This window comes from Dendrobium catenatum, unplaced genomic scaffold (assembly GCF_001605985.2).
Source record: "Dendrobium catenatum unplaced genomic scaffold, ASM160598v2 fragScaff_scaffold_384, whole genome shotgun sequence".
NCBI classification, from domain to species: Eukaryota; Viridiplantae; Streptophyta; class Magnoliopsida; order Asparagales; family Orchidaceae; genus Dendrobium; species Dendrobium catenatum.
This window is the reverse complement of record NW_021318846.1, coordinates 228,176-240,343: the sequence shown is the minus strand read 5'-3', so window position 1 is coordinate 240,343 and position 12,168 is coordinate 228,176.

The following is a 12,168-nucleotide window of genomic DNA, read 5'->3' as shown; positions in this document are numbered from 1 at the left end:
CTGAAATGATTCCACTAGCGTTTGGGTAGATTACAATGGGCTAATTCGTCCCTGAGGGCGATCAGATTACAAATGTTAATCTTTTGGTTGAAATCTAGTGACCAATGGGGATGAAATTACAGCGTCACTTGGTGGATTGGCAAAAGTCTTGTGCTACTTGAAAATTCGGGCGTTAGTTGGTAGTCTGGCGTTGGTTTGGAAGAACTTCAGCATCGGGCAGTGGCCCGGTGAAAATGCAGCATCAGATGGTGGTTCAGCGGAACTCCGGGCGTCAAGTGATGGTCTGGCAGAACTCTAGGTTTACTCTAGGTGTCAAGTGGTGGTCTAGTAGAACTATGGGCCTCATGTGGTGGTCCGGTAGAACTTCGGGCCTTGTGGTAGTCCGGTAGAACTTCATCTCACACACACATAACACAAGATGTTTTTACATGAAAAACCCTAGAAAGGGGAAAAATCATAGGGTATAGCCCAGTCTGAAATGATTCCATTAGCGTTTGGGTAGATTACAATGGGCTAATTCGTCCCTGAGGGCGATCAGATTACAAATGTTAACCGTTTTATTGAAATCTAGTGACCAATGGCGATGAAATTACAGCATCACTTGATGGACTGGCAGAAGTCTGGTGCTACTTAAAAATTCGGGCGTTAGTTGGTAGTCTGGCGTTGTTTTGGCAGAACTTCAGCAACGGGCAGTGGTCTGGTGAAAGTTCGGCATTAGATGGTGATTCGGCGGAACTTCAGACGTCAAGTGATGGTCTGGCAGAACTCTGGGTTTACTCTAGGCGTCAAGTGGTGGTCCAGTAGAACTATGGGCCTCATGTGGTGGTTTGGTAGAACTTCAGGCCTTAAGTGATGATTTGGCGGAACTCCGGGCCTCAGGTGGTGGTCATATAGAAGTATGGGCCTCAGGTGGTGATCTGATAGAGATCAGGGCCTCAAGTGGTGTTCCGGCGGAGGTGAATGCCTCATATGGTGGTCAGGAAGAAGCCTAGGCCTTAGGTGGTGGTTTGGCGGAGCTCATGGCCTCAAGTGATGGTCCGGCGGAGGTGAGGGCCACAAGTGGTGGTCTAGCAAAGCTCAGGGCCTCAAGCGATGGTCTGATGGAGGTGAGAGCCTAAAGTGGTGGTCCAGCAGAGGTGAGGGCCTTAAGTGGTGGTCCAACATAGGTGAGGGCCTTAAGTGGTGGTCTAGCGGAGGTGAGGGCCTCAAGTGGTAGTCTGGTGGAGCTTAGTGTGAGAGCTCGTTCCTTTGATTTGCCTTCCAAGATCTGATTTTCCTCCCAGGATCGTCCGGGACGATATTGAGATCGTCCAGGACGATCAGTGCAGTGAAACAACTGATTTTCTGGAAGTGGATCGTCCAGGCCAATTTTGGATCGTCCTGGGACGATCAGAGCATGGCACAAGTCAGAGAGCAAATCGTCCAAGAAATTAATTATCATCCTGAGAAATCATCCCAGGCCGATTGGATTTTTGTTTAGATCGTCTAGGACGATGTGGCGATCGGTCGGGCCGATCAGACTTATTTTATAAGGAAATCAGCTCGATTTGAGGAGAGAGAAATTTTATTTTATAAAATCAAAATATCTGAGGAGAGAGAAAGAGAAGGAAAGCAAAGGAAAAGCTGGTTTCCGTAGCCGCAGAGCGCTTTTCGTCCGACGCCGCTATTGGGAAAAGTGTTTATCTCGTGGTAAGGACTCCGAATCCTATTTCTGTTTTCGAAGATGTTGAGTTTTGGTCGTTTTGTGTACAAAATTATGTTTTCGTTACCGAAAAACGCGCACCGTTTTGTGTTGACGAAACTTTCACCGCACAACTTTTGATATGTTATTGCTATGATTTTTCTACATGTTTTGAATATTTTCTGTAACGATTCTACTGGTTATTTTGGGTTCTGTGCGATTTTGATCGAATATATTGCGATTTTGATCGAATAGATAAATATCATGTTGCTGATTGATGTTGCTTCAATAGAATAGAAGTCTTATAATGTTGTTGTGAATGTTCTGTATTAATTTGGTAAATTGTGATTTTTAGGAATTTTTGTGTAAATTCTGTATACTGCCGTTATGCCGCTGATTTTTCGTATGATTTCCGATTTTTCTGAAATTGATGATTTGAATTGATATGCATACGAATGTGAATATGATTTGCTATATTATTTTATTACTGAATACTGAAAGACAAGTGGAACCTGGTTGAACCGTTGGTTGGAGATTGACTTGACCTATACAGGATGGTGGGCCGACGGGCTTTCCTTTAAACTATTGATCATTGATATAACGATTGGGAGTCATAAGGAGATTAATATGCCGACGGGCACAGAGTGACGACTCTTATTGAATCAACGTATGAATATCTACAACAGCACTATGGATTTCTACAATAGCACTATGGATTATCGATAGCCAGTGATCGTACTTGTTCAGTAAGACTATTATATTGAAATGCATGTGTACGGCATTGACTCGTGATGGATTTATTGCTTTATTGATTTGGATTTACTGACAGATTTACGGACTTACTGTTATCGTACGATTTCATTAATATTTATATTCTGTCACTGTGCATTGCTACTGTTATAGATACTGTATGGATATGGATACTGTAATTGATTCATTGATGCTATGGTTATGGATACTATGGATTCATCTCATGGATACTATTGCTTCTACACTGTATTGAACTGCTGCATTTGATTCATTGCTAGTATAGATTGGGCTTTATTGTATTGATTTTATGATTTCATTCTGATCGATTTAATTGACCAGATAGTATTGTTTTGATTGATTCGATTTGATACGATTGATTTGATTGATCGACTGATTTCCTACTGTTTATTGATTCTTCTACCGCTGCATTGACTACTGATTTGATTTCCGCAATTGCATAGATTCATTGATCATGTGCAATAGACTATTATGGATTTGATTGACTGACATGCATATTGCTTCCAGTACCGTGCTTTGATTTCAGTTGTAGGTATTAGGTGACCTGCTGGGCTTTTTGAAGCTCATTATATGTGGTTAATATCTTCAGGTCAGGGCAAGGGATTAGGAGATTGAGGTTGATCAGGAATCTCCAGGTTTTTGTTCTTTTGGTTATAACGATTGTTTTGTACTCAGGACTGGATAGATTTCAGTTCATAGTGTAGCTCCTGAGTAATGTGTATGATCTTTTGAGATATGAATTGACTTGTACATTGATGTTTTAAATGTTATAGATTTTTGCTAGACTGTTTGATTGAAGTTATAGATAGCTCTGGTAAATTGTTGATGGATTATTTGAAATTCTTGCCAAGTTAGATCTTGGGGCGTCACACTTAGGGCCTCAAGCGGTGGTCTGGCAGAGCTCAGGGCCTCAATTAGAGGTCCGCCATAAGTGAGGGCCTCAAGCGGTGGTCCGACGGAGATAAGGGCCTCAAGTGGTGGTCCGATAGAGCAATGACGTCATGTAGTGGTCGAGAAGGAGCAAGGAGGCAAGAGCAATCTCCGATCTCTCTCTTGTAGGGGTGTAACCGAGTCAAGCTGACTCGTGAGCCGGCTCGAACTCGACTCGTTAACGAGCTCGCGAGCCGAGCTTATCGAGCTTCGAGCTCGAGCTCGAGCCTATAATCGAGCTCGAATGATAAACGAGCTCGAGTTCGAGCTCAGCCCGACTCGACTCGAAAGCTTATCAAGCTACTCGATTATATTATTTATAATATTAAAAATCATATAATATGTTATAACTTATATGATAAAAAAAAACCCTAGCCCGCTGCCCGCCGCACATCTATTCATTTCGCCCTAACTACACGCGACGCGTCGTGCGGCCTCTTCTCCCTCGGTTGACCGAACAGGTGCCGACAGCCGAGTCCGCCGGATCTTCGTCGTCCTCTCATCCGACCTGAGACAAAGTCGCGCAAAGACCTTCTCTCCGTCGTTCTCTCTCTGTCGTCCTCTCATCGACCGAACAAGTGCCGAGTGCCGATTCAATTGCGTCCGGCCGTCTCTCACGCGAGTGCAACGGTGAGCCGACTCCAGGTAATTTCTTCCCTTCGGTTGCTTCACGGTGAGGCGAGACAAAGACGACTCTAGGATTTCTGTTCAGAGAACTTCAAGCTTGGACCGCTTGGTCCTTTACTTTTTGTTCAGAGATCTATTTATTGAACTTTAATTTAGTTTTCTGTTTAGCAAATCTAAAGTTCCGAACTAAACCGTTTCTGTTTAGAGAAGAATTTTTTTTAGGTTTCACTGTTCAGAAAGGATTTCATAAGGAATTCATAAGATAAAAATCTTTTTTTTTGTTTCTGTTTTTATTTTATTGGAATAGATATCGATGATGTATGACTTTGCTTTGAAAAAATTGATCATGCTAAAGCAAATATTGGAAACACCTTCAAGTAGTTGCTGAAGTTCTATTGGAGTGAAGAAGAACTTTTTTAGCCAGAGTGAAGAGCGAACTGATCATCATCCTTCAGGTAGTTGCTGCAGTTTTATGTTTAAAAAGACTTAATGTGCTATTATTCTTTATCCAATGTGTTGTTATAGTCTGTATGTAAAATTTTACAAATCATGCATGTGCCTAGATTTAGTTCAATGTGTTGTATTGTTGTTATAGTGTTGTTGTATAGTTGAGTCCTTTTTGTGTTTTAAATGGCTACTTTTGTTATAATTAATAACAAAAGTTTGAGTTCTTTAGTTTTGTGGGTTTTGAAGTATAGTTTGTATTTTGATTCTCTAACTTGTAGTTAAAAAAATTAGAATTATTATTTAAGCACTCAGTCATTACTCTACTCTAAAAAAATTGCATACTTAGTATAATGTCTACATAGTTAATATATATTCTGTTATATTTATCTGAAACTTTTCAATTAGGCATAAATTAAATGTCGTGTAATTAGTTTTTTCTGCTAGGTTGAAATTGTTTTATCTTTATTTATTTTTCAGGTTTGCTGCATACTAATTTCTACTAGAGAGTAGAGATGGAAGAGTTTGAAGCATTTGGATTATCAGATAGAAAAAGGGGAAATAATTCTACCTTTTGTTGAGTTTTAATTTTTATTATATCTTGAAACTTCTTTTGGAGTTGAAAAATAGTTCTACCTTTTTTTTAGTTTATCATTTTATTTGTAATGATGTAATGATATGCATTTTGGTGTAACTTTGATATTAATGCTTTTTTCCATATTTATCAAGTTTTAATTGTATTTAATTGCATAAAAATTGCTCTTGATATTAATCATTTTTTCAAGATTTTTTTTTTAAAATAAATGAGAATATGATATTTGAGAAAATTATGTTAATATATTATTACATTTATAAGGAAAAATTAAGTGAAAAAATGAAGGTTATGAAATTTGAAGATTGCTCATTATATATTTATTTCTTCTAAATTTTTTTTTAAGAAGTTAAAAGTTAAAGTTGTGTTAGAAATAAATTTCTTCATTATATATTTATATCGTTTACATTACATATTTATTTCTTCATAATTTAAAATAAATTTTAATTAACTGTCATAAAAAAAAAAATTTAAAAAAACTAAAATTTTGATTCGAGCTCGAGTTTTTCAAACGAGCTCGAGCTTTCGATTCGAGCTCGAGTTTTCGAGTCGATCTTGAGCTTGGTATTTTTAAAACGAGTCGAGCTTGAGCTTATTAATCGAGCAGAATTCGAGCTCGAGCTCGAGCTCATGGAGAGTTAAACGAGCTAGGCTTGATAAGCCAGATACTCGACTCGACTCGACTCGTTTACACCCCTACTCTCTTGAATCCTTTGGCTTAAGGTCCCCTTTCAAGAGAAAATGGGGCTCTTTATCTATAGATTTTTGGAGTGGCATGGCCCGTAAATAGGTGGCAAATGGAGAGTGGTTGGATGGACGGTCAATGTTGAATCCCTTGATAATGGACCGTTTGATGGACATTTGAATGTCTTAGTGATGTCGAAATTCAGTGATCTTAGGCTCATTGGATTCTTCTCGTAGAGCCGCTTGATTCGTCTGTAAACAAATTATGTTTGGAAATAATTTGGTAATCCAAATTGTGGTTCGAACCTTTCAACAATGCTTTTAACCCTTGATTTGGACCCATTTGGGCTCGGATTGGGTTGGATTTGGTGTCGTTGGTTCGTATTCTCAAGACGTTCTGTTTGACTATAAGTTTGTTGAAATCAGAGTTCAGATGGTCCCTATTTTAATTTTGAAAGTTTCCAACTTGATTTTGCATCGAGATTCATGCCTGATTAAGATAATTTTTTGATGACGTATCAATGATATGTGTCAATAAGTATATGGCGATAGACACGTTTAGGGTGTAGATCAAAGGTGGTCATTAAACCATTGACCTGTTGATAAAACCAATCGATAGTATCATAATTAGTGAATGTGGAGTGAAATGCCAACAATAAATAATTGGTTAGAATGCATATGTTCATCACATCTATTAGAGTTGAATAACATTATCAAGAAGGTGCAACACAACTAAAGAAATCTACAATGATAAACTAGCAATAACAAGCTAGTTGCGACATATAGCACTCATCAAGCTTATATGTAAGGGATTGATAAATGCAAACACCAACAATTGTTGAAGCAATATCATGGAATTTATTATTAGAGAATTAAGAAGAAAATTTGAAGTACATGGAGCGATTCAAATACACAATTGTGTGCTTGGAAAGGCATTATGAGCTCATGTTTTGATATGTTTCCTTTTAGCTCTTTTGGAGTTTTAGTAAATGATTGTTAAGTAACAAGGAATTTCAAAGGTGGATTGGGATTAAGTCTTAAAAATATTACCTAATTAGTTGCTGAAGATGTTGAGGTTTATTTTTAGTCTAGAGGATTAAGTTTTTTCATGGATTTAAGCCCCCATGTCAACTATATGTCAAAATTGATGCTTGAGAAGAATTTCAATTAAGAATGTCACTTGAGTTTGGATTGATGGTTGAAGATTAGGCTTATATTGGAAGAATGGATGGACATGGGTGTTCAAATTAATTAAAAAAAAAATCATATATAAATGGCATAACCTCATTCATCCAAATAATGGTAAAATATGCAACAAAATTTCAAGAGTAAGAATTGGGAAGTACCACGCATGTATTGCTTACATGTCCAATCACAAAAAGATGTTAAGTTCATGATAATTTGGTCTAATGAATTATGTCCACTATGGGACTACATTGACTCATGTCCATTATGGGACAAGATTAAGAGATATTATTTACTATCTAAGAGTATCCAAGTACATCAAACAATTAAAAGTCACATGGTAGTACTCTAAAGAGAAAGAAGATGGTTATGATAAATAAGTATATTCTAATAGAGAGAGAGAGAGAATGTAATAATATGAAATTTATAAAAATAATTTTAAAATAAAATTATGAAAATTTGGTTTGGAGCGTTGCGACATTGTGTTTGAGAGCGCAACAACGCTGAGGGCTTAGCAGTACCAAGAAAGCCCCATCGCGACACTGAGCTCTCTTTCTATAATAACCCTGGGAGAGGCATGCAGCGCTACAGCGCCGGATTGGCAATGTTGTGGTGCTAGGCACTAGACAACATTTTTTAATATGGTATAATTCTGGTTTACAGATATACAAATTATGTCGGTGGGCAAGGAGTGAGAATGTTAGACCGGTCCACTGGAACGGTCCAGCCGGTCCGCACGGGACCGGCTCAGACGCGAAATGTCGCGTTTTATAAATTATTGCAAGTCACATATAATGGTGATGTAATGATGATGAATTAATGATATAATGAATAATTGACAAGACTCATAAATGACAGATGAAAGAATGAAAATACTATATTTAAGTTAGATGTAGTTCCTTGCTATTCATAATCACATTCATGATTGCATTTACATGATAATACATGAACTAATAATTGATAGATAAAATTGATACAAAACTCATTAATCTAGCATTAAAATTCATACAACATGACTATTATATATATATATTTATATATATATATATATATATATATATATGGATAGTTGATAAACATATTGACATGGTACATTAATATGGCATACTAGTATATGGATATACATGACACATCATTGATAGAAAACATATGAAATCATTGGCATGAATATAGTTGAAAGAAAATTGGTGTATGATTTATTGTACTGCACTTGGCATTGCTTTATAGATTTTTATTAATTTTGTATATGTTGATATATTTCTATGCTTATTAAAATACTTATATTTTAATGGTCATGTTGATTTTCTATTAATACATTGCTATTGATTGTTGATTTCATACTAATGACCACTGATTTTATGTTGATTCAAATGAGCATGCATATTAATATTATTATATTGAACTGGAAGCTTTGATAGTTTTGGTTGCTAGATAGTCGTTTGCAAGCTTATTATATGGATTTGATTGATTTTCAAGTTCATAAAGGGGACAAGCCGCGTGATATTGATCAGTCAAAATTGAATGCTTAGTTTAATTTCTTGTATTTTATGTTATTCTTCTATAATCACGGAGGTTGTTATAGATGGATGTAATAGATTGACTTATGGTTATTGTATATAGATTTTGATTAGTGATATATTTTGACAGATGATATGATATACAAATTATTTTGCCATTTTAAATTAATATAAAATAAAATTAGCGGCTTTGATATATTAATTAAATGATATAAAAAGATATAATTATTCTAATTTAGATTATGGGCGACAAAGAGAAAGAGAGTGATGTTCTTTGTTTAAATTGCTTGGATTGATTTTCTTATCCTCCAATCATTAAAGATGGCAATTCCCTTTTAGAGATGTTGTGTTGGGATATTTTTAGTATTGACTAACTTATACTTGGGATGGGTGATCCAAATGCTTAAATGATAAATATTAATATTTAAATGATTATATAAAATGACCTCATAAAAAAGTCAAAGAGATATTAGAATAAAAGTATAACAAAGTGATAAGTGTAAATTATATATAATTTTATGTATTTTTTTTAGTAAAAATATATTATTTTAGCTGTTTTTATAAAAGAAAATTTAACAATGGCAAAAAATTTAAGGAGCCTACAATGTCGTGACGTTCGACAAAACAACACCGCAGCGCTACCTTCAATATCGTCTAGGCGCCCCAATTCTGACATTTCATTGTCGAGCTCTCTTTTTGTAAGTGATGGGGCGGCAACACAGACAGCGCCACAATATTATCAACATCGCAGCATCATAAAGTTAGCTTGGCAGAGTCGGATTTATCTATTTTCAAATGTTGCAGTATAATAATTTCTCACGCCTTGGCGCCCTTTTTTATGATTGGATGCCGTGGTGCTCAAATGTACACAATGCGGCAGCATTACACTTGTAACTTTATAGTGTCACATTTTATCAATGAAAAGACACGACTGTTCACCAAGTAATCAATCCACGTAAGCAAAGCCGCGCCGCAGTGGTGAAAATGCTTCAACATTGAGACGCTAGTTCACTTCAAGGGCGCTGCGTTGCCATTCTTTCAAAAGCCATAGCACCAGATGTTTTTTTATATTTTTCTCTAAATATTTGTGGTGTTACGTTTATAAGGATAGCTCAATCATTTATGTAAAATTTAATATTTTTTTAGTACTTCTCTAGTTCTCACTAAGCGTAAAATTTAAGGGATGCTAGGGATGTACAAGATATAATCATTTGGAGTATTTAACTTGTGTTTCTTAAATCAAATCTATAAGTTAAATGGAGGAGCATATATGATATACTTTGATCAATCATGGTGATATGACTCTCTTATACTTTCATTCTTTAATGAGTTTAATGAAAATGAGTTTGCTTGTTATTCATTCTATGTCTAGCTAATTCTCTTGTTTTGAATTGATGAAGTAAAATACATGTTGAGTACTAATGAAGACTCTTATTTAACTGTTAAAAAAATATTTTCAATATTATTCCGCTCTTTATTTAATGCACATAGTGGCTATATGTGTAATTAAAATTTAGTATGATCTATAGCCTCAACTAATGAATCTAAGAATAAATAGAAGTATTGAGATAAGATATTTGCATGCCTAGACATATGATATAAAAAGTGATAGATTCTTAAGAAGATACTATAACTGTAGGAGATCAGTATATATCCTTTTCACCCCTACAAGCTCGATAGAGATCTATGGATGCATATACTCTAAATTACATTACCATGAAGAGTCTCATTAGAAAAAATATGTAATTTAAATTCATCAATTCAAAACACTTTAATTAAATACTATATCAAATATTTTTACTATGTTATTCACTGATAGAATCTCCAAAACTATCATTTTTATTTCAGTAGGATAATTATTATAATTAGAATAAACAGTATAAGTTTGTTGCATGTATACATACTTTCTCGTGGGTTCGACACTATATTCTATCATTTTATTACTTGATTTGGCACATATACTTGCATATATTAAGTGGGGTTTGTTATTTTTATATCAAAAAAATGTAAACATTATTTAGGGGTGATAGAGCCCTAAATTTTTATATAACTCAAAAATTCCCTCCGCAGCCCCAATCACCAAGGCAATATTGATGATTATGGTATTAAGAGTAGGGGTGCAACCGAGTCAAGCCGACTCACGAGCTGGCTTGGACTCGACTCGGTAACAGGCTCGACGAGTCGAGCTTATCGAGCTCGCAAGTCGAGCTCAAACACGAGTTCGAGCTCGACAGCTAATCGAGCTCAAGCTCGAACATACGTTGGACTCAGCTCGTCGACTCGCCGAGCAACTCGTTGGCAGAGCTCGTGGGCGGTAAATCCAAATCTTAGAGCGGAAAATCCAAAACAGCGGCACGAGCAGATCTTGTTTCTCTAAGGCAGACGAGCTCGGGACAAAGGGCGGATGCGACTGATCTCGATCTCGACGGCAGATCTCATCCATGCTCGTCGGATCTCGGGACGACGACATCCATTGCTCGACGATGTCGAGACGACGGAGCTCAGGAACATGTCGGACGAGCTCGACCTCGGACAAGCTCAGGAACACGTCGGACGAGCTCAGGAACACGATGTCGGGAAGACGGCGCAGAAGTCGGAACTGAGGTCGTCCTCGAAGTCGTGCTCGACGTCGTCATATCGAGCGGATCTCGTTTCTCGACGGCAGAGCTCAGGAACACGTCGGACATGGGGCAGAACCGACGACATCCATTGATGATGGACGGGCTGGATGATGACGGCAAAAAAATCATTTTTCCATTTTAGTGCATCATTACATACATCATTGATGAGAATTAACACATACTTGGTAAAAAGTAACATCAAATATGATTATGTATTGTGGGTGAAATCTAGTCTAGTTGATAAAGTTCTTGAAAGTTATATAAAATCTTGGGCTTGACTCTCACCCACTACATGTGCATTGGGTCGGCAAAAAAAAGGTATATAATTTGTAAGTGATAGCCATCAACAAATGATAGTATTATCATTATTGAGTAATTCCTTATTGATGGCTGCATCTACTCATTAGTGTTTGGGCACATACAATGTTGGTTAATTCCTATATATTAATGAGAGACATCACATAAGTCATTAGCAATCAACATTTTATCATCAATTAATAACTTTATATATGTCATTAGGCAGCGATAACTATAAAGTACAAACTAACAGATTTAGATATTAGGTACTAGTCAACAATGGGCATCTCGACTACAAATTAAATAATTGGAAAATGTAGTCAATATTTATTTTTTAAAAAAAATTATGTCCAAAAACTTATTTATGATTAAACTAACCCCAATGAGGCATAATCTCTTATCATTCTGCACCACTTATTTAAGTCGAAAACTATCAAAATTGGTTTGAATCATATATGAACCTTTTGTCAAACCAAAACACCAATCTCCATTCAAATCAAGTTTGAACAATAGTTAAAACAATTGTTCTTGTCCCCACGTACGTTGCTAGTCCTATCAATGTCATTCTCAATGAGCTCCATCATGAAATTTGCTTCTCCATACACTAGTCTCGTTGATGCATCCCCTTATGATCTCTGTCGCAAACCGTCACAAAAAGCCTCTCTAAAAGTTCAAATTATGTTCAAATAAATATTCTACTTTGATTTCAAATTAGGTTTGGACATATTTAGGGTTTACATTTACACATTAAACCCTAAAATGAAAACTAAGAGCACAAAGAATGCTAGAGTGCAAATGAGTCAAGTTGGCTAGCTCAACTCA